Consider the following 21,436-nt stretch of genomic DNA (forward strand, 5'->3'; position numbering starts at 1 on the left):
ACCCAGTGTGCCGTGATGGACACGTAACGTCCATGGCCATGCCTACTGGTCCAGGCATCTGTTGTCAGGTGCACCTTTGTAGTCACAGACTGCCTGAGTGCATGGACAATGCGGTCTTTAACATGCTGTTGGAGGGCTGGGATGGCTTTTCTATAAAAGAAGTGTCGACTGGGTAGCTCGTAGCGTGGTACAGCGTAGTCCATCAGCACTTTGAAAGCTTCGCTTTCAACTAACCGGTAGGGCATCATCTCTAATGAGATTAGTCTAGCAATGTGGGCGTTCAAACCCTGTGTACACGGATGCGAGGATGAGTACTTCCTTTTCCTAACAAGAGTCTCATTTAGGGTGAGCTGGACTGGAGAGCTGGAGATCGTGGAACTAGCGGTGGTGCCGGTGGACATGGGTGAGTGAGAGAGGGTTGGAGATGGTATTCTTGCCGGTTCCCTACATGCAGTGTTTCCTACTGCAAACCTGGTGATTCCCTGACTGCTTTGGCCTGGCGACGAAAGCTGCACAGATACTGCAGGTGGTGTGGGAAATGGTCGGCTTACAGGGAGGGAAGGGATGTAGCGTTGCTGACTAGCTTCATTGGCCGAGGGTGCTGCAACCTTTAGGGACGTTTGGTAGTTAGTCCAGGCTTGCAAATGCATGGTGGATAAATGTCTATGCATGCAACTTGTATTTAGACTTTTAAGATTCTGACCTCTGCTTAAGGTTGTTGAACATTTTTGACAGATGACTTTGCGCTGATCATTTGGATGTTGTTTAAAAAAATGCCAGACTGCACTCTTTCTACTATCGGATACCTTTTCAGGCATTGCAGACTGAGCTTGTTTAACCGGATGGCCACGCTGTCCTCCAACTGGTTTTGGTTTTGCCACGCGTTTTTGGCCAGATACGGGCCCGGTAGATGGAACCTGTTGTGATGTTGATGCCTGCTGCAGCTCCTCCTCCTCCACTTCAGAACTACTGCAGCCTGCACCCTGTTCCCCCAATGGCTGCCAATCGGGGTCCACAACTGGGTCATCTATGACCTCCTCTTCTATGTCGTGTGCGATTTCGTCTGTGTCACCGTGTAAGCCGGTGGTATAGCATCCGTGACGGGGCACCATAGTCTCCGCTGGGTTTGATTCTGCCTCAGTACACTGCGAGGGCAATGTTCTGGTCTGAGTCAAAGGAACAGCATAGTAATCTGGCTGTGGCTGTGCATCTGTGCACTCCATGTCCGATTCAACTTCTAATGGACATGACCTGTTAATTTTTCACTGTCTAACCCAGGAACGGTATGAGTAAAGAGCTCCATGGAGTAACCCGTTGTGTCTCCTGATGCATCCTTCTCTCTTGTTCTGGGTAAAGAAGACAAGGAAGCGACTTGTCCCTGACCGGGAGCATCCACTGACGATGCACTGCTCTGACATTTGGCACTTTCCGAGGAGGAGGCGAAAGAGCTAGAGGCAGAGTCAGCAATGAAAGCCAATACTTGTTCCTGCTGCTCCGGCTTCAAAAGTGGTTTTCCTACTCCCAGAAAAGAGAGCGTTCGAGGCCTTGTGTAGCCAGACAACGAACCTGGCTCAACAACTCGAGACTTAGGTGCTGTACTGCTTTTACCACGACCACCTGATGCTCCACCACCACTACCATCATTACCAGCTGACAATGACTGCCCACGGCCACGACCTCTTCCACTAGACTTCCTCATTGTTTGCAAAACGTAACCAAAGTAACGCTATTTGTTACTGTAAAACAACTTATCAGGTGAACTCAAACTTCTGTAGGTATATATACCTTTATAGGTGCCTGACACTGAAAAGAAAATCAGGCCCAATGTTGCACACTAGGTTTTCTGTGCCCCCAAAATTTGAGACAGATGGCACACACAGGACCAGCACTCAAGCAGAAATGCCAATCTTAATCTCCCACTAATTTATTTTTTTTTCTGGGAGAATTTACCCTAAAAAAAAAAAAATGGCCAAGTATTACACAGTGTTTTCGGTGGCACACAATGAGAGACAGATACCACACACAGCAATGGCACGGAGGCAGACTTGCCAATATTTATCTCCCACTAATTTTTTTTTTGGAAAAGGGAGAATTTAGAAAAAAAAAAAAAAGGCCAAGTATTACACAGTGTTTTCGGTGCCACACAATGAGAGAGAGATGCCACACACAGCAATGGCACGGAGGCAGACTTGCCAATATTTATCTCCCAATAATTTTTTTTTTTTTTGAAAAGGGAGTATGTACCCCCCCAAAAAAAAATGGCCAACTATTACACAGTGTTTTCAGTGGCACACAATGAGAGAGAGATGCCACACACAGCAATGGCACGGAGGCAGACTTGACAATATTTATCTCCCACTAATTTTTTTTTTGGAAAAGGGAGAATTTTGAAAAAAAAAAGGCCAAGTATTACACAGTGTTTTCGGTGCCACACAATGAGAGAGAGATGCCACACACAGCAATGGCACGGAGGCAGACTTGCCAATATTTATCTCCCAATAATTTTTTATTTTTTTTGAAAAGGGAGAATGTACCCCCCCAAAAAAAAATGGCCAAGTATTACACAGTGTTCTCAGTGGCACACAATGAGAGAGAGATGCCACACACAGCAATGGCACGGAGGCAGACTTGCCAATATTTATCTCCCACTAATTTTTTTTTTGGAAAAGGGAGAATTTAGAAAAAAAAAAAAAAAGGCCAAGTATTACACAATGTTTTCAGTGCCACACAATGAGAGAGAGATGCCACACACAGCAATGGCACGGAGGCAGACTTGCCAATATTTATCTCCCTGCAGTTATCTCAGAAAAATATGGCAGGCAGCTGTAAAAAGGACTGCTGCACACAAAAGTGTGGACAAACACACAAGATAGCTGTGCAGAAAGGAAGGAAAAACAGGATTTGTGCTTTGAAAAAAGCAGTTGGTTTACACAGCGGCGTACACACAAAGCAACGCAGCTATCAGGGAGCCTTCTAGGGCAGCCCAATGAGCTACAGCGCTGAGGAAAAAAAAATGTAGCTTCCACTGTCCTGCAAACAAAAGGTGGTATTGGACAGTGGAAATCGCTACAGCACAAGCGGTTTGTGGCTTTATGTACCCTGCCTATCACTATCCCTGCTTCCGAAGAAGCTGCAGCAACCTCTCCCTACGCTCAGATCAGCAGCAGTAAGATGGCGGTCGGCGGGAACGCCCCTTTATAGCCCCTGTGACGCCGCAGAAAGCAAGCCAATCACTGCAATGCCCTTCTCTAAGATGGTGGGGACTGAGATCTATGTCATCACGCTGCCCACACTCTGTGTCCACCTTCATTGGCTGAGAAATGGCGCTTTTAGCGTCATTGAAACGCGACTTTGGCGCGAAAGTCGCGTACCGCATGGCCGACCCCACACAGGGATCGGCTCGGTTTCATGAGACGCCGACTTTGCCAAAAGTCGTCGACTTATGAAAATGAACGATCCGTTTCGCTCAACCCTACTCACGATCAGATCTAGTGATGATAAAATGTGTTTAACCCCTCTGATGCCGCTGGCAATAGCAACAGTGGCATCAATCTGCTTAAAAAGGGAGGGGGCTCCCTCTCTGCTCTGATTGGCACAATGTGATTGTGATCTCGTCATGCTGAAGGTCTCCATGGTGACCCCAGTATAGTAAAATAACCACAAGGTCACCCAGATGCAGTGGCCTGTAAGATTCTGCCGAGAGCAAGACTTGACATGCCTCCTGCCTGGTCTAATGCCCTGCAATGGAGAAGTTTTGCAGAGTATTAGATCATTAGTTGAGATGTCCCAGATTGTGACTAGGCAAAAAAGGTAAAAAAAAGTGAAATACAGCTTGCAAAAATGTGAAAAATGAAAAGGGAAAGTACAAACAAATGGAAAATGTTTTAACAAGTAAAATGCTGTTATTCTGTAAAAATAAAAGAATAAGAGTATGCATGTTTGGTATCACCACATCCAGAAAGAACAAACCTATAAAACTGTCATGTTTCATGAACACCGTAAAAAAAAAAAAAAAAAAAACACGACAAAAATATAGCTTTTTCGCCATACTGACACACAAAACGTAGGATAAAATGTGCTAATAAAAGAATAAAAAATTGGAATCAATAAAAATGTCATCTTGTCCGACAAAAAGCACGTCCTTATATAGGTCAGTAAGCAAAAAAATAACAAAGTTACAGCTGTAAGAGTATGATCATGGGGAAAAAAATATTGTTTGGAAAAAAATGATTTTAATGTGCAAAAGTAATAGTAATGACCTGAAGAATAAGGTGGTCTGATCATTTGTAACGCAAGGTAAAAGGCGTAAAAAAAACCCACTTATAAATTTCTGTTTATTGTTGTTTCTGCCAACCAAAAGCAAAAAAAGCGATCAAAATGACTTATGTAATCCGAAATGGTAAAGTAAAAAATTTCAACTCATCCTGCAGAAAACAGGCCCGTACACAATAAAAAAATAAAAAAAGTTTTAGCTCTCAGAATATGGCAAAGCAATAAATACTTTTTCTGTAAATCAGTGTTTTACCTTTCATGTTCCGATCAGTTCATAAGCGCTAGAAAAGCGAAACTGCACCCAAAAAATAAATTCACTAAAATCCAAGCTTGGAAAGCCAAATGGCCTCCTCGTGCAGTTTGCCCAAACCATGCTGTATTTCTATGCAGCCGCACACTCTGATCCCAAGTGCCGGCGGCCCCGGGTATTGATAAGAGAGACTTGCGCGAGTTTTCCGCATCACACTCGCAAGTGTGACCCCGGCCTTAACGTCAACATGTATCGCAGTGTTGCAGAGGGAAGAATGCAGTTAAAGGGGTTCTCTGGATCTAATCATTGATTATCCAATGGATAGTTCTTCTTTTTAACATATTTATTAATGACCTTGTAGGGGGCATACAGAGTAGAATTTCAATATTTGCAGATGACACTAAACTCTGCAGGTTAATCAATAGAGAGGAGGGCAATTTTGTATTACAGGATGATTTATGTAAACTAGAAACTTGGGCTGATAAATGGCAAATGAGCATTAATGGGGATAAATGTAAGGTCATGCACTTGGGTAGAAGTAATAAGATGTATAACTATGTGCTTAATTCTAAAACTCTGGGCAAAACCGTCAATGAAAAAGACCTGGGTGTATGGGTGGATGACAAACTCATATTCAGTGGCCAGTGTCAGGCAGCTGCTACAAAGGCAAATAAAATAATGGGATGCATTAAAAGAGGCATAGATGCTCATGAGGAGAACATAATCTTACCTCTATACAAGTCACTAGTTCGACCACACTTAGAATACTGTGCACAGTTCTGGTCTCCGATGTATAAGAAAGACATAGCTGAACTGGAGCGGGTGCAGAGAAGAGCGACCAAGGTTATTAGAGGACTGGGGGGATCTGCAATACCAAGATAGGTTATTACACTTGGGGCTATTTAGTTTGGAAAAACGAAGACTAAGGGGTGATCTTATTTTAATGTATAAACATATGAGGGGACAGTACAAAGACCTTTCTGATGATCTTTTTAATCATAGACCTGAGACAGGGACATGGGGGCATCCTCTACGTCTGGAGGAAAGAAGGTTTAAGCATAATAACAGACGCGGGTTCTTTACTGTAAGAGCAGTGAGACTATGGAACTCTCTGCCGTACGATGTTGTAGTGAGTGATTCATTACTTAAATTTAAGAGGGGACTGGATGCCTTTCTTGAAAAGTATAATGTTACAGGGTATATACACTAGATACCATGATAGGGCGTTGATCCAGGGAACTAGTCTGATTGCCGTAGGTGGAGTCGGGAAGGAATTTTTTTCCCCAATGTGGAGCTTACTCTTTGCCACATGGGTTTTTTTTGCCTTCCTCTGGATCAACATGTTAGGGCATGTTAGGTTAGGCTATGGGTTGAACTAGATGGACTTAAAGTCTTCCTTCAACCTTAATAACTATGTAACTATGTAACTATGTAACATGAGATTGGTGGAGGTCTGACAACAGCGAACCCACCTATCAGCTGAAAACTGCTCCTGCAGCAATTGGATCTAAGCGATGTACTGGCAGAGCACAGCAGCCCTGGAAATTTCTTAGTAGAGGAGTACTGAGCTTTATCTCCCATTGAAGTGAATGTACTGCAGTATTCGGGAAGCATCCACTAAACAATGCATGTGATTGCTTTATATAGCCCGTATATCGCTTATGCTAGCTACACTACGCCTATGCACCTAGCCTACAGTATAAATCTGGAAATTTTTCCATATCTATACTGTAACGTCACCATGACAGACCATTCACCAGATGCAAAGCTAAAAGTGTGATCTATCAGCCTTTGTCTGGCCAGCATGTACTTATGTAAGTGTAAACAGGGTACACTGCAAAAGAGATTTATACCATGCAATATATGTCTCTTTACAGTGAGTGCCTATGGTGCTCCGTGATCCATCCTGACAGTGCACATTGATGGGTGAATACTTTCCGAGTGAATGCATCAAACAAGGTTTACAAGAGCAGTGTAGATATAGTTTCAATTCTGGCCGCTGCCACAGTTTCAGCTGATCGTGAGCGTGTTGGCCTCCACCAATCTTATATTGAGATGTGTCATCAATTGTTAAGTCTTGGCCAACCCTTTTAACAATCAATGCGGCACTTGTCTCCAGAAGCACAAGCAGGGCACAATGTATTGGGCAGATAAGTAACTTTTGCAATTTTCACTCTGCAACATCCAAACATCCATTGCACACAAAATTCTGGAAAACGTCAATGGGTTCAAAATAGTCACTACAACGTTAGATGATTCCTTGAGTGTAATTTGCAAAATGGATTCACTTTTTAGAGACTGCTACTGTTTTAGAAGCTTAGGGGCTCCACAAGTGATGCTGAAAAATGACTCCAAAAAATTGTTCCCTAAAAGTCAAAAAGCATGCTCTCTCTTGAGCATTGCCATGCCATGCACCCAAATATTAGTGTATGACCATATATAGAGCATTGCTGTATTTAGAATACATTGCTTTCTAAATGATAGGGTCCATTTCACCCTATTATTCTTTGTGAAAATTGAAAGTCTGGGGCTAGTGCAACATTTTCCTGCAAAAAAAAATAATTTTTCATTTTCACTTCCTAATTAGAGGTGAGCAAATTTGTAGCATTCTAAATAATATTATTTCAGTAGGTAAATGTGAAAAAGCCTGCTGTATCCCGCATTGTAGCTAGTTAGATATGTGGTTATATAGCAGTCAGATACTGAGGTAGTTAGTGTCCAGTGTGGCTGTTAAATTTACCTTCCAGCAATTTTTTTCTGTTTTGGCCATACTGAGGTGCACAATCAAATCCAGCAGGGCACTTGTTGTGCACTGCTTCTATTGTGATCCATGCATAAGTACAGCATTCTTATTCACATGTAGATAGTGAAAACATATTAATTTAATGCTAAAACCTACCTTGTCATTTAGTGCTGTGGAGAAATAAAATTGTCTGCAGACCTAAGGCACATTAAAAAAAGGCCATATTTGTTTCTGTTGCTAAATGTGAAACAGCCTGCTGTAACCCACGTAGTCATTTTGTGGTGGTGATATGAACCTGCGTGCAGACCTAAGGCACATAAAACAAAATTATAATTTTTCAGTTGCAAAAAGTTAGACAACCCGCTGAGTCACACTTTGTCTTTTGTTTTGGTTGAAATTTAGCTGTAGAGACCTGATCCAGAGGTCACAAACAAATTCTTCTGTTATTAACGTCATACAGTAAGGGACCTGACTTGAAAAATAGTTTATAGGATCTAGTGTGTCATAGAGGCCTGATTCTTGGTCCAGAAAAAATATTTTCTATGACTACCATGATACAGCACGCCATATTTCAACTTTGAATTTACTGTCGCTGAAATTCAGCTCTTTGCAGAGGTGGTGCAGAGTTTAAAATCTAATTTTTGATTGTTAATACTGTGCTCCTACCACATTATCTGAGCAACATGACTGGGAAAAAGTGAGGCCATGATGGAAGGGGAATTAGGCTTAGTGTTCAAAGTGTACGTAGGGTAGGTGGTAATGTTTGTGAAAGCGCTAGTGAATCAACATCACTGCATAGACAATTCAGAAAAGGGAGGAGGGGGGAGGGGGAAGGGTTGAAGCTTGACACGCCGAGACATGCATCTGAGAGCCGTTGCAAATGAATGTAACTGGTGGGTGCCGTACCTTGCTGGTGATTTTCAGCTGAAGTAGAAGAAAGGAGAAATGGGAATTTCCAGCACGTCCATCCAGTGTAAGTAAAATAACCAAAATTTATTAGAACATTTTAAAAAACAATTTTAAAAAAAGAGAGAGGAACCCTCTTTGCCTGACGCGTTTCTGGCGCACCACAGCGCCCTTAGTCATAGGAACTTTTTTTTAAAATTGTTTTTTAAAATGTTCTAATAAATTTTGGTTATTTTACTTACACTGGATGGACGTGCTGGAAATTCCCATTTCTCCTTTCTTCTGAATCAACATCACATCCTATGCAAAGACAACTGACAATGTATGTTACTGGACAGGTTACCCCACTACCTTTCTTTGGCAGATGCACAGCTGTACACCTAATCGATGATGCCCAGAAAGAGCATGTACTCGAGTGGATGGCAAGTGCAGCTTCAAGTGGCCTCTCCTCCTCTTCCTCCACCTCTACATCACACCCAGTACAGTCCACAGATGTGGAATCCAAATTCCCCTTGCTTCCTCCCACGTCCCAACTATCCAAACATTGAACTGACTGTATGGAACCACAGATGGGTGAGCTTGAAGAGCTGTTCACACATTCTCTGCCATGTTCATCAGAAGTGTACTCAATAGTTTCACAGTGTCAAAAGGAGGAAATCTGCACTGATGCCCAAATTTTATTAGCTTCGATCCGGGGCAGGAAGAAGTACGGTCTGGACAGCATCCTGACCCTCGTCGTCAGACATTAACCCCTGTGGGGGGAGGTGATCCTGATAAAGCTCAGATATATGAGGCTCACGCAGACTGTACTGTGCTGTCAGGGCGAGAAGAGGAGGAGGGAGAATCCAATGGCGAAGAATGTGATAACACAGAGGATGATGATGAGGTGTTAGAACACCGTTGGCGTGAACATAGACACGCACAGCTGAGTTGGTCATCTGAGGAGGAATATGAGGATGTTACTTTGCGCCATCTGTCGCAGACATGTAGTGAGGCAGCCACGATGAGCGATGCATCCTCAGCCACAACTGCACCTCTGACCAGCAGCTTTTGCAGATCTGCAGCTCACAGGGGTGGCAAGGGTTGCCTAGCCTGTGCCTTTTTTGACACTGCAAAGGATGAGCCAACTCACTAAATCTGCCAACTTTGCAAAAAAAAAGTCAAAGTAAAAACTGCAATAATTTGACTACTACATGTATAAACCTTCACATGCGCAATCAACATGCTTTAGTGTGGAAATCCCACTGTGCAAAAATGCGGACCAGCGGACATAAACCACCATCATCCACCCCATCAATCGCATCTGCTGCTTCTTCCTCATGCTCTGTTACTATGACAACTATTGAGATGCAGGTCTTTGACCACAGTACCTTGGTTCTTTACCTGATCGAGTCACACTAACTGAGAGGCCAACTTTAGCTGTAACGGAAGCGGACACGCCTGCTGTTTTTGACCGATATCTGAAAACAATCACATCACATGTTTCTCAATCCAGGTTGTCTGGTACTCAGCTCTCTTACAGTACTGCTGCCAACCCATAGTTCCACAGTTGTGGTCTCGGAATAGATTTTTTCCTCCTACGCATGACAAAGCTAAGAGGTTGAACTCCACCATCTCCAATTTGTTGGCCATGGAAATGCTTCCGAAGGCAGATGGCAGTCGCAGCCCCCCAGTACCAATTACCCAGTCGCCATTACTTTTCTAAGAAAGCTGTGCCTGCACTACACCAGCATGTAGCAGACAACATCACCCATTCCTTGACAAAGTCTCCATCTGCCACGGTGCATTTCATCCTGGATGAGTAAGCATGGCCAAGGGAGTTACATCTCGCTGATTGGGCACTGGGTGACTCTGGTGGCTGTGGGGACAGGCGCTGCAAGTCAAATCTCTACATTTAACACTTCCTCCACTGTTTCTGCCTCCTCTATTTTCTCTAGGACCTCCGCCTGAGCTCTCAACCTCTGCCTTCATGAGACACGCGTTCCAACAGTGAATAGCGAACCACCACCACCGTACTGCACAGCCGGGGCTCACCGCAATCAGGCAGTCTTAAAATTTATATGCCTTGTAGATCGTAGTCATACAGTTGAAGAGTTGTGGACAGCTCTACAGTCTGAATTTGATCAATCGTTGTCTCCTCTGAACCTGTGTCCATAGTAGGCCAAGTCCGATAACGGTGTGAACCTGGTGGCGGCACTATGGCGAGGCATGGCTCAAGTCCTCAACCTGCTGGTACAGTATTTTCTCATCCACTATCTTGGCCTGGTGAGCTGCTACAGAAAGCATGTAAGCCGTGTGCTCATTTCCGCCATTAGCACCGCTCTGCTCATCAACTTGCATTGATACAAACGTCTTTGTCCATGCCAGTTAACAGGTTGATGTGTGATGTGCCGACATGGTGGAATTCCACTCTACATATGTTGCAGTGATTGTTGCAGCAGCAACGAGCAATGTTGCAGTATGTCATGTCGTATAACCTGGCCCAACACAGTAAGAAGGTGGTGCCTATCACGTTTACAGAGTGGACACAGATTAAGGACCTATGCACCCTTCTGCACAGTTTTGAAATGGCTACTAAGATGGTTAGCGCTAATGACGCCATCATCAGCATTAGAGTTGAGCGACTTTTACTTTTTTAGGATTGAGTCGGGTTTTGTGAAACCCGACTTTCTCAAAAGTGGGGTCGGGTGAAATCGGCCGATTATTGAGTAAAGTCGGGGGCCGACCAAAACACGAAACCCAATGCAAGTCAATGGGGAATCAAAGTAGGCAGTGAGTGGAGGACAGGAAAACACCTACAGTGCCCATTTTAATGCCAAAAACATCCATTCTTGTTACTTAAGCTTGTCAATCTTAATTTACCTTATAATAATAGTCAGTCATTGAAAATTGGGGGTTATTTGGCTAAAGTTGTGGGGGGGTAGGGCTGGTTCAAGTTTTTTGTGGGCCCAGGAAATGCGGACTACGTCATGGCGGTGGAGCAGGGAGAGGTAAGTAATTAAACTTTGCAAATGCTGTGATCCTGAGCAAGCAGGGGGGGCCCACTCATTCGCATTGGCACTGGCACAGGGCCCCTCAAACTACGGCAGTGTGTTTGATGGTGGGGGCGCCTCCCACCGGCAGAGACACTTTTGCGTACTATGAGGGGCCCTGTGCCAGTGACGTCACCAACGAGTATGCCACCCCCACCTGATGAAGGAACCTGCACTTTCATCTGCACCTTCCTCTTTGTCCCCGTGTAAGGTGGTATAGTATGCGGGAAGGGGAACCTGACTTTCAGCAGGGTCAGATTCTGGCTGTGTAGAGTGCAAGGGGAATGTAGTGGTCTGGGTCAATGTACCAGCAGACTCATCTAGCAGTGGCTGGGCAATGGGCAGGATGAGAAGGAAACACAGTTAGTAGGCCCAAATAATAAAGTAGGCTAAATGCAGTTCAAATGTGGTAACAGGACTAAACAGGCGGCATTGCTTTGTTCAGTGGAGGACAACTGTAATGAGTGGCAGACACAGTTAGTAGGCCCAAGTAATAAAGTGAGCCAAATGCAGTTCAAAATTGGTAACAGGAGTAAACAGGCGGCACTGCTTTGTTCAGTGGAGGACAACAACAAGCAGTGGCAGACACCGTTAGTAGGCCCAACCAAACAAGTAGGCCAAATGCAGTTTAATATTTGAAACAGGATGAAAATTGAGGCTCAGCTTTGTTCAGTGGAGGAGAACAACAAGCAGCGGCAAACACCGTTAGTAGGCCCAACCAAACAAGTAGGCTAAATGCAGTTTAATATTCGAAACAGGATGAAAATTGAGGCTCAGCTTTGTTCAGTGGAGGAGAAAAGCAAGGAGCGGCAGACACCGTTAGTAGGCCCAACCAAACAAGTAAGCCAAATGCAGTTTAATATTCGAAACAGGATGAAAATTGAGGCTCAGCTTTGTTCAGTGGAGGAGAAAAGCAAGGAGCAGCAGACACCGTTAGTGGGCCCAACCAAACAAGTAGGCCAAATGCAGTTTAATATTTGAAACAGGATGAAAATTGAGGCTCAGCTTTGTTCAGTGGAGGAGAAAAGCAAGGAGCGGCAGACATCGTTAGTAGGCCCAACCAAATAAGTAGGCCAAATGCAGTTTAATATTCAAAACAGGATGAAAATTGAGGCTCAGCTTTGTTCAGTGGAGGAGAAACGCAAGGAGCGGCAGACACTGTTAGTAGGCCCAACCAAACAAGTAGGCCAAATGCAGTTTAATATCCGAAACAGGATGAAAATTGAGGCTCAGCTTTGTTCAGTGGAGGAAAAAAGCAAGGAGCGGCAGACACCATTAGAAGGCCCAACCAAAAAAGAAGGTCAAATGCAGTTTAATATTCAAAACAGGATGAAAATTGAGGCTCAGCTTTGTTCAGTGGAGGAGAAAAGCAAGGAGCGGCAGACACCGTTAGTAGGCCCAACCAAACAAGTAGGCCAAATGCAGTTTAATATTCAAAACAGGATGAAAATTGAGGCTCAGCTTTGTTCAGTGGAGGAGAAACGCAAGGAGCGGCAGACACCGTTAGTAGGCCCAACCAAACAAGTAGGCCAAATGCAGTTTAATATCCGAAACAGGATGAAAATTGAGGCTCAGCTTTGTTCAGTGGAGGACAAATGTAATGGGAGGCAGATACAGTTAGTAGGCCTAAATAAGTAAGTAGGCTAAATGCAGTTCAAAATTGCTAACTGGAGTACACAGGCGGCATAGCTTTGTTCAATGGAGGAAAGCTGTAATGAGTGGCGCAGACAGACTTAGTAGGCCTAAAATAAAAAAGTAGGCTAAATGCAGTTCAAAATTGGTAACTGGAGTACACAGGTGGCATAGCTTTTTCCAATGGAGGACAGCTGTAATGAGTGGCGCAGACAGACTTAGTAGGCCTAAAATAAAAAAGTAGGCTAAATGCAATTCAAAATTGGTAACTGGACTACACAGGCGGCGTAGCTTTGTTCAATGGAGGACAGCTGTAATGAGTGGCACAGACATACTTAGTAGGCCTAAAATAAAAAAGTAGGCTATATGCAGTTAAAAATTGGTAACTGGAGTACACAGGCGGCATAGCTTTGTTCAATGGAGGACAGCTGTAATGAGTGGCGCAGACAGACTTAGTAGGCCTAAAATAAAAAAGTAGGCTAACTGCAGTTTAAAATTGGTAACAGGACTCAACAGGCGGCATTGCTTTGTTCAGCGGAGGACAATTGTAAGGAGGGGCTGACACAGTTAGTAGGCCCAAAAAAGTAAGTAGGCTAAATCCAGTTAACAACTGGTAACAGGAGTAAACTGGCGGCATCGCTTTGTTCAATAAAGGACAACTGTAATGAGTGGCGCAGACGCAGTTTGCAGGCCCACATTAAAAAAGTAGGCTAAATGCAGTTCTAAATTTGTAACAGGAGTACACAGGCGGCATAGCTTTGTGCAGTGGAGGACAACTGTAAGGAGTGGCCCAGACAGACACAGGTAGTAGGCTGCAATGATAAAGTAGGCTAAATGCAGTTCAAAATTGGTTACTGGAGTACACAGGCGGCATTGCTTTGTTCGGTGGAGGACAACTGGAAGGAGGGGCTGACACAGTTAGTAGGCCAAAATAGTAAAGTGGGCTAAATGTCTGCCAAAACAATGTTCCTAAATAAACAGGTGGCATAGCTAGGTACAGGGGTGGACTCCTCTGCTGAGTAGCAGACAGTGGTAGTTCGCGCGAAGTATTAACTGGTCTAAATGGAGGGCAGGGCCCCTGTATATTTTTACTATCATCTATCATTTCAACAAATTTGTATTGGCAGTGCCATTGAAGGATTTAACAGCACAGACTAAACAGTGGTGTAGCAGTGAGAGGTAAGTTTTGCAAGTGGTAGAGCACTGTTTGAGCTGGGGTGAACACTCTCTCGTGGGCGGCGGTACTGGCACAGGGCCCCTCATATTATGATGGTGTCTGACGTTGGTTGTGCAACACCACCATCAGAGACACTTCATTGTACTATGAGGGGCCCTTTGCCAGTGACATCACCAACGAGTATGCACTTCCCCACCTGATGAAGGAACTTGCACTTTCATCTGCACCTTCCTCTTTGTCCCCGTGTAAGGTGGTATAGTATGCGGGAAGGGGAACCTGACTTTCAGCAGAGTCAGATTCTGGCTGTGTAGAGTGCAGGGGAATGTAGTGGTCTGGGTCAATGTACCAGCAGATTCATCTAGCAGTGGCTGGGCAATGGGCAGGATGAGGAGGAAACACAGATAGTAGGCCCAAATAATAAAGTGGGCTAAATGCAGTTCAAATGTGGTAACAGGACTAAACAGGCGGCATTGCTTTGTTCAGTGGAGGAAAACTGTAATGAGTGGCAGACACAGTTATTGGCCCACATAATAAAGTGGGCCAAATGCAGTTCAAATGTGGTAACAGGACTAAACATGTGGCATTGCTTTGTTCATTGGAGGAAAACTGTAATGAGTGGCAGACACTAGAGTTGAGCGACTTTTACTTTTTTCGGATCGAGTCGGGTTTCGCGAAACCCGATTTTGTCAAAAGTCGGGTCGGGTGAAATTGGCCGATTATTGCAAAAAGTTGGGGGGCGACTGAAACACGAAACCCAATGCAAGTCAATGGGGAATCAAAGTCGGCAGTGAGTGGAGGACAGGAAAACACCTACAGTGCCCATTTTAATGCCATAAACATCAATTCTTATTACTGAAGCTTGTCAATCTTAATTTACTTTATAATAATAGTTAGTCATTGAAAACTGGGGGTCTTTTGGCTAAAGTTGTTGGGGGGTAGGGTTGGCTCAAGATTTTCGTGGGCTCAGGAAATGCGGAATACGTCACGGCAGTGGAGCAGGGAGAGGTCAGTATTTCAACTTTGCAAGTGCTGTGATCCTGAGCAAGCAGGGGGGGCCCACTCATTGGCATTGGCACTGGCACAGGGCCCCTCATAGTATGGCGGTGTGTCTGACGTTGGTTGTGCAACACCACCATCAGAGACACTTCATTGTACTATGAGGGGCCCTGTGCCAGTGACGTCACCAACGAGTATGCCCTTCCCCACCTAATGAAGGAACCTGCACTTTCATCTGCACCTTCCTCTTTGTCCCCGTGTAAGGTGGTATAGTATGCGGGAAGGGGAACCTGACTTTCAGCAGGGTCAGATTCTGGCTGTGTAGAGTGCAAGGGGAATGTAGTGGTCTGGGTCAATGTACCAGCAGATTCATCTAGCAGTGGCTGGGCAATGGGCAGGATGAGGAGGAAACACAGATAGTATGCCCACATAATAAAGTGGGCTAAATGCAGTTCAAATGTGGTAACAGGACTAAACAGGCAACATTGCTTTGTTCAGTGGAGGAAAACTGTAATGAGTGGCAGACACAGTTATTGGCCCACATAATAAAGTGGGCCAAATGCAGTTCAAATGTGGTAACAGGACTAAACATGTGGCATTGCTTTGTTCAGTGGAGGAAAACTGTAAGGAGTGGCAGACAGAGTTAGTAGGCCCAAAAAATTAGGTAGGCTAAATGCAGTTCAAATGTGGTAACAGGACAAAACAGGCGGCATTGTTTTGTTCAGTGGAGGAAAACTGTAATGAGTGGCAGACACAGTTAGTAGGCCAAAAAATAAAGTAGGCTAAATGCAGTTCAAATGTGGTAACAGTACTAAACAGGTGGCATTGCTTTGTTCAGTGGAGGAAAACTGTAATGAGTGGCAGACACAGTTAGTAGGCCCAAATAATAAAGTGGGCTAACTATCTGCCAAAAATTTTTTCATAAATAAACAGGTGGCATAGCTAGGTACAGGGGTGGGCTCCTCTGCTGAGTAGCATAGAGTGGTAGTAGGCGCAAAGTATTAACCGGTCTAAATGGAGGCCAGGGCCCCTGAATGTTTTTACTATCTTCTATCATTTCAACAAATTTGTATTGGCAGTGCCATTGAAGGATTTTACAGCACAGACTACACAGTGGTGGAGCAGGGAGAGGTAAGTATTGCAAGTGGTAGAGCATTGTTCGAGCTGGGGGGAACACTCTCTCGTGGGCGGCGGTACTGGCACAGGGCCCCTCATATTACGAAGGTGTGTCTGACGTTGGTTGTGCACCACCACCGTCAGAGACACTTCATTGTACTATGAGGGACCCTGTGCCAGTGCCATTGCTCAAGAGTGGACCCACCCACCTGTCCAGGCAAACGGCACTCACACGGGTGCTTGCGCCAGGTGGTGACCACGGCCCTGTGGGGGGAGTCAGCCCATTTAGGGAGATATAAAAATACCTCTGAACCATGTGCAGTGTGGAGTTCCACCTTGTTGCAACGTCGATTATTAGGCGGTGCTGGGGAAGATTCAGCGATCGCTGATGGTTCAGCATACGGCTGGAGTGTACGGGCGACCGGCGGATGTGCGAGCAAAGTCTTCGCAACTTCAGGAGCAGGGCTGGTAACTCTGGATAATTTTTGAGGAAGCACTGCACCACCAGGTTCAAGGTGTGAGCCAGGCAAGGTATGTGTTTCAGTTCTGAAAGGGCTATGGCAGCCATAAAATTCCTTCCTTTATCACTGACTACCTTGCCTGCCTCAAGTTGTACACTGCCCAGCCATGACTGAGTCTCTTGCTGCAAGTACTCGGCCAGTACTTCTGAGGTGTGTCTGTCACCCAAACACTTCATTTGTAACACAGCCTGCTGATGCTTACCACTAGCTGTTCCATAATGGGACACCTCGTGTGCAACACTGGCAGCTGCGGATGGAGTGGTCGTGCGACTGCGCTCTGTGGATGAGCTTTCGCTTCTGGAGGAGGAGGGGTGGAGAACGCCTACAGCCAACTGTTTCCTAGACTGTGGGCTAGGCAGAACTGTCCCACTATGGCTGTCCCCTGTGGACCCTGCATCCACCACATTAACCCAGTGCGCCTCGATGGACACGTAACATCCCTGGCCATGCTTACTGGTCCATGCATCTGTTGTAAGGTGCACCTTTCCACTGACTGATTGCCTCAGTGCATGGACAATGTGGTCTTTGACATGCTGGTGGAGAGCTGGGATGGCTTTTCTCGCAAAGAAGTGCCGACTGGGTAGGTCATAGCATGGTACTGCGTAGGCCATCGGGTCTTTGAAAGCTTCGCTTTCAACCAACCGGTAGGGCATCATCTCTAATGAGATTAGTCTAGCAATGTGGGCGTTCAAACACTGTGTACGTGGATGAGAGGATGAGTACTTTCTTTTCCTAATGAGAGTCTCTTCTAGGCTGAGCTGGACTGGAGAGCTGCATATGGTGGAACTAGCGGTGTTGGTGGTGGACATGGTGGATTGAGAGAGGGTTGGTGATGGTATTCTTGATGTTGGCCTACATACAGTGTTTCCTACCAATAACCTTGTGATTCCCTGACTGCTTTGGCCTTGCGACGATACCTCCACATTTGCTGCTGGTGATGTTCTAACCGGTGGGCTTACAGTGAGCGTTGCTGACTACCTTCATTCTGAGCAGGTGCACCAACGGTACGTGACATTTGGTAGTTAGTCCAGGCTTGCAAGTGCATGCTGGTTAAATGTCTAAGCATGCACGTTGTATTTAAATTTTGAAGATTCTTCCCTCTGCTAAAGGTCTTTGAGCATTTCTTACAGATAACTAGGGTTGAGCGACTTTCATTTTTTTAAGATCGAGTCTGGTTTTGTGAAACCCGATTTAGTCCAGAGTCGAGTCGAGTGAAGTCGGCCGATTATCGCTAAAAGTCGGGGATCGACCGAAACACGACACACAATGCAAGTCAATGGGGAAGCATAGCCGGCAGTGAGTGGAGGCCAGGAAAACACCTACAGTGCACATTTTACTGCCAAAAAAATCCATTCTTGTTTTCTGAAGCTTGTCAATCTTAATTAACTTTATAATAATAGTTGGGCACTGGAAATTGGGGGTCATTTGACAAAAGTTGTGGGGGTAGGGCTGGTTCAAGGTTTTAGTGGGCCCAGGAAACATGGACTACGTCATGGCGGTGGAGCAGGGAGAGGTAAGTATTTCAACGTTGCAAGTGCTGTGATCCTGAGCAAGCAGGGGGGGCCCACTCGTTCGCATTGGCACTGGCACAGGGCCCCTCAAAGTACGGCGGTGTGTTTGCATGGCGGGGGCGCCTCCCACCAGCAGCGACACTTTTGCGTACTCTGAGTGGCCCTGTGCCAGTGACGTCGCCAACGAGTATGCCCCCCCACCTGATGAAGGAACCTGCACTTTCATCTGCACCTTCCTCTTTGTCCCTGTGTAAGGTGGTATAATATGCGGGAAGGGGAACCTTACTTTCAGCAGGGTCAGATTCTGGCTGTGTAGAGTACAAGGGGAATGTAGTGGTCTAGGTCAATGTACCAGCAGACTCATCTAGCAGTGGCTGGGCAATGGGCAGGATGATGAGGAAACAGATATAGGGCCAAAGAATAAAGTAGGCTAAATGCAGATCAAAATTGGTAACAGGACTAAACAGGCGGCATTGCTTTGTTCAGTGGAGTAGCAAACCCAAGAGCAGCAGACACTGTTTCAAGGGCCTAACCACACTAGTAGGCCAAATGCAGTTTAATATCTGATAGTATAGGCCGAAAGCCAGAATGTGGAAGCTCAGCTTTGTTCAGTTGAGGACAACACCAGGGAGGGGCAGACACCGTTAGTAGGCCCTAACCACCATTTTGTTTTTTAAAAAACACTTAATGAGAGCCAGAAGGTTGAAGCTCAGCTTTATTCAGTTGAGGGCAACACCAGGGAGGGGCAGACACCGTTAGTAGGCCCTAAACACCATTTTGTTTTTTAAAAAACACTTAATGAGAGCCAGAAGGTTGAAGCTCAGCTTTATTCAGTTGAGGGCAACACCAGGCAGGGGCAGACACCGTTAGTAGGCCGGAACCAGCAATGTGTTTAAAAACAGCAGTTAATCAGAGCCGGAAGGTAGAAGCTCAGCTTTATTCAGTTGAGGGCAACACCAGGGAGGGGCAGAAGCCGTTAGTAGGCCCTAACCACCATTTTGTTTTTTAAAAAACACTTAATGAGAGCCAGAAGGTTGAAGCTCAGCTTTATTCAGTTGAGGGCAACACCAGGGAGGGGCAGACACCGTTAGTAGGCCCTAACCACCATTTTGTTTTTTAAAAAACACTTAATGAGAGCCAGAAGGTTGAAGCTCAGCTTTATTCAGTTGAGGGCAACACCAGGGAGGGGCAGACACCGTTAGTAGGCCGGAACCACCATTTTGTTTTTTAAAAAACACTTAATGAGAGCCAGAAGGTTGAAGCTCAGCTTTATTCAGTTGAGGGCAACACCAGGCAGGGGCAGACACCGTTAGTAGGCCGGAACCACCATTTTGTTTTTTAAAAAACACTTAATGAGAGCCAGAAGGTTGAAGCTCAGCTTTATTCAGTTGAGGGCAACACCAGGCAGGGGCAGACACCGTTAGTAGGCCGGAACCAGCAATGTGTTTAAAAACAGCAGTTAATCAGAGCCGGAAGGTAGAAGCTCAGCTTTATTCAGTTGAGGGCAACACCAGGGAGGGGCAGAAGCCGTTAGTAGGCCCTAACCACCATTTTGTTTTTTAAAAAACACTTAATGAGAGCCAGAAGGTTGAAGCTCAGCTTTATTCAGTTGAGGGCAACACCAGGCAGGGGCAGACACCGTTAGTAGGCCCTAAACACCATTTTGTTTTTTAAAAAACACTTAATGAGAGCCAGAAGGTTGAAGCTCAGCTTTATTCAGTTGAGGGCAACACCAGGCAGGGGCAGACACCGTTAGTAGGCCGGAACCACCATTTTGTTTTTTAAAAAACACTTAATGAGAGCCAGAAGGTTGAAGCTCAGCTTTATTCAGTTGAGGGCAACACCAGGCAGGGGCAGACACCGTTAGTAGGCCGGAACCAGCAATGTGTTTAAAAACAGCAGTTAATCAGAGCCGGAAGGTAGAAGCTCAGCTTTATTCAGTTGAGGGCAACACCAGGGAGGGGCAGAAGCCGTTAGTAGGCCCTAACCACCATTTTGTTTTTTAAAAAACACTTAATGAGAGCCAGAAGGTTGAAGCTCAGCTTTATTCAGTTGAGGGCAACACCAGGGAGGGGCAGACACCGTTAGTAGGCCCTAACCACCATTTTGTTTTTTAAAAAACACTTAATGAGAGCCAGAAGGTTGAAGCTCAGCTTTATTCAGTTGAGGGCAACACCAGGCAGGGGCAGACACCGTTAGTAGGCCGGAACCACCATTTTGTTTTTTAAAAAACACTTAATGAGAGCCAGAAGGTTGAAGCTCAGCTTTATTCAGTTGAGGGCAACACCAGGCAGGGGCAGACACCGTTAGTAGGCCGGAACCACCATTTTGTTTTTTAAAAAACACTTAATGAGAGCCAGAAGGTTGAAGCTCAGCTTTATTCAGTTGAGGGCAACACCAGGCAGGGGCAGACACCGTTAGTAGGCCGGAACCAGCAATGTGTTTAAAAACAGCAGTTAATCAGAGCCGGAAGGTAGAAGCTCAGCTTTATTCAGTTGAGGGCAACACCAGGGAGGGGCAGAAGCCGTTAGTAGGCCCTAACCACCATTTTGTTTTTTAAAAAACACTTAATGAGAGCCAGAAGGTTGAAGCTCAGCTTTATTCAGTTGAGGGCAACACCAGGCAGGGGCAGACACCGTTAGTAGGCCGGAACCACCATTTTGTTTTTTAAAAAACACTTAATGAGAGCCAGAAGGTTGAAGCTCAGCTTTATTCAGTTGAGGGCAACACCAGGCAGGGGCAGACACCGTTAGTAGGCCGGAACCAGCAATGTGTTTAAAAACAGCAGTTAATCAGAGCCGGAAGGTAGAAGCTCAGCTTTATTCAGTTGAGGGCAACACCAGGGAGGGGCAGAAGCCGTTAGTAGGCCCTAACCACCATTTTGTTTTTTAAAAAACACTTAATGAGAGCCAGAAGGTTGAAGCTCAGCTTTATTCAGTTGAGGGCAACACCAGGCAGGGGCAGACACCGTTAGTAGGCCGGAACCAGCAATGTGTTTAAAAACAGCAGTTAATCAGAGCCGGAAGGTAGAAGCTCAGCTTTATTCAGTTGAGGGCAACACCAGGCAGGGGCAGACACCGTTAGTAGGCCGGAACCAGCAATGTGTTTAAAAACAGCAGTTAATCAGAGCCGGAAGGTAGAAGCTCAGCTTTATTCAGTTGAGGGCAACACCAGGGAGGGGCAGAAGCCGTTAGTAGGCCCTAACCACCATTTTGTTTTTTAAAAAACACTTAATGAGAGCCAGAAGGTTGAAGCTCAGCTTTATTCAGTTGAGGGCAAC

Source organism: Ranitomeya variabilis, chromosome 5 (assembly GCF_051348905.1).
Source record: "Ranitomeya variabilis isolate aRanVar5 chromosome 5, aRanVar5.hap1, whole genome shotgun sequence".
Lineage (NCBI taxonomy): Eukaryota > Metazoa > Chordata > Amphibia > Anura > Dendrobatidae > Ranitomeya > Ranitomeya variabilis.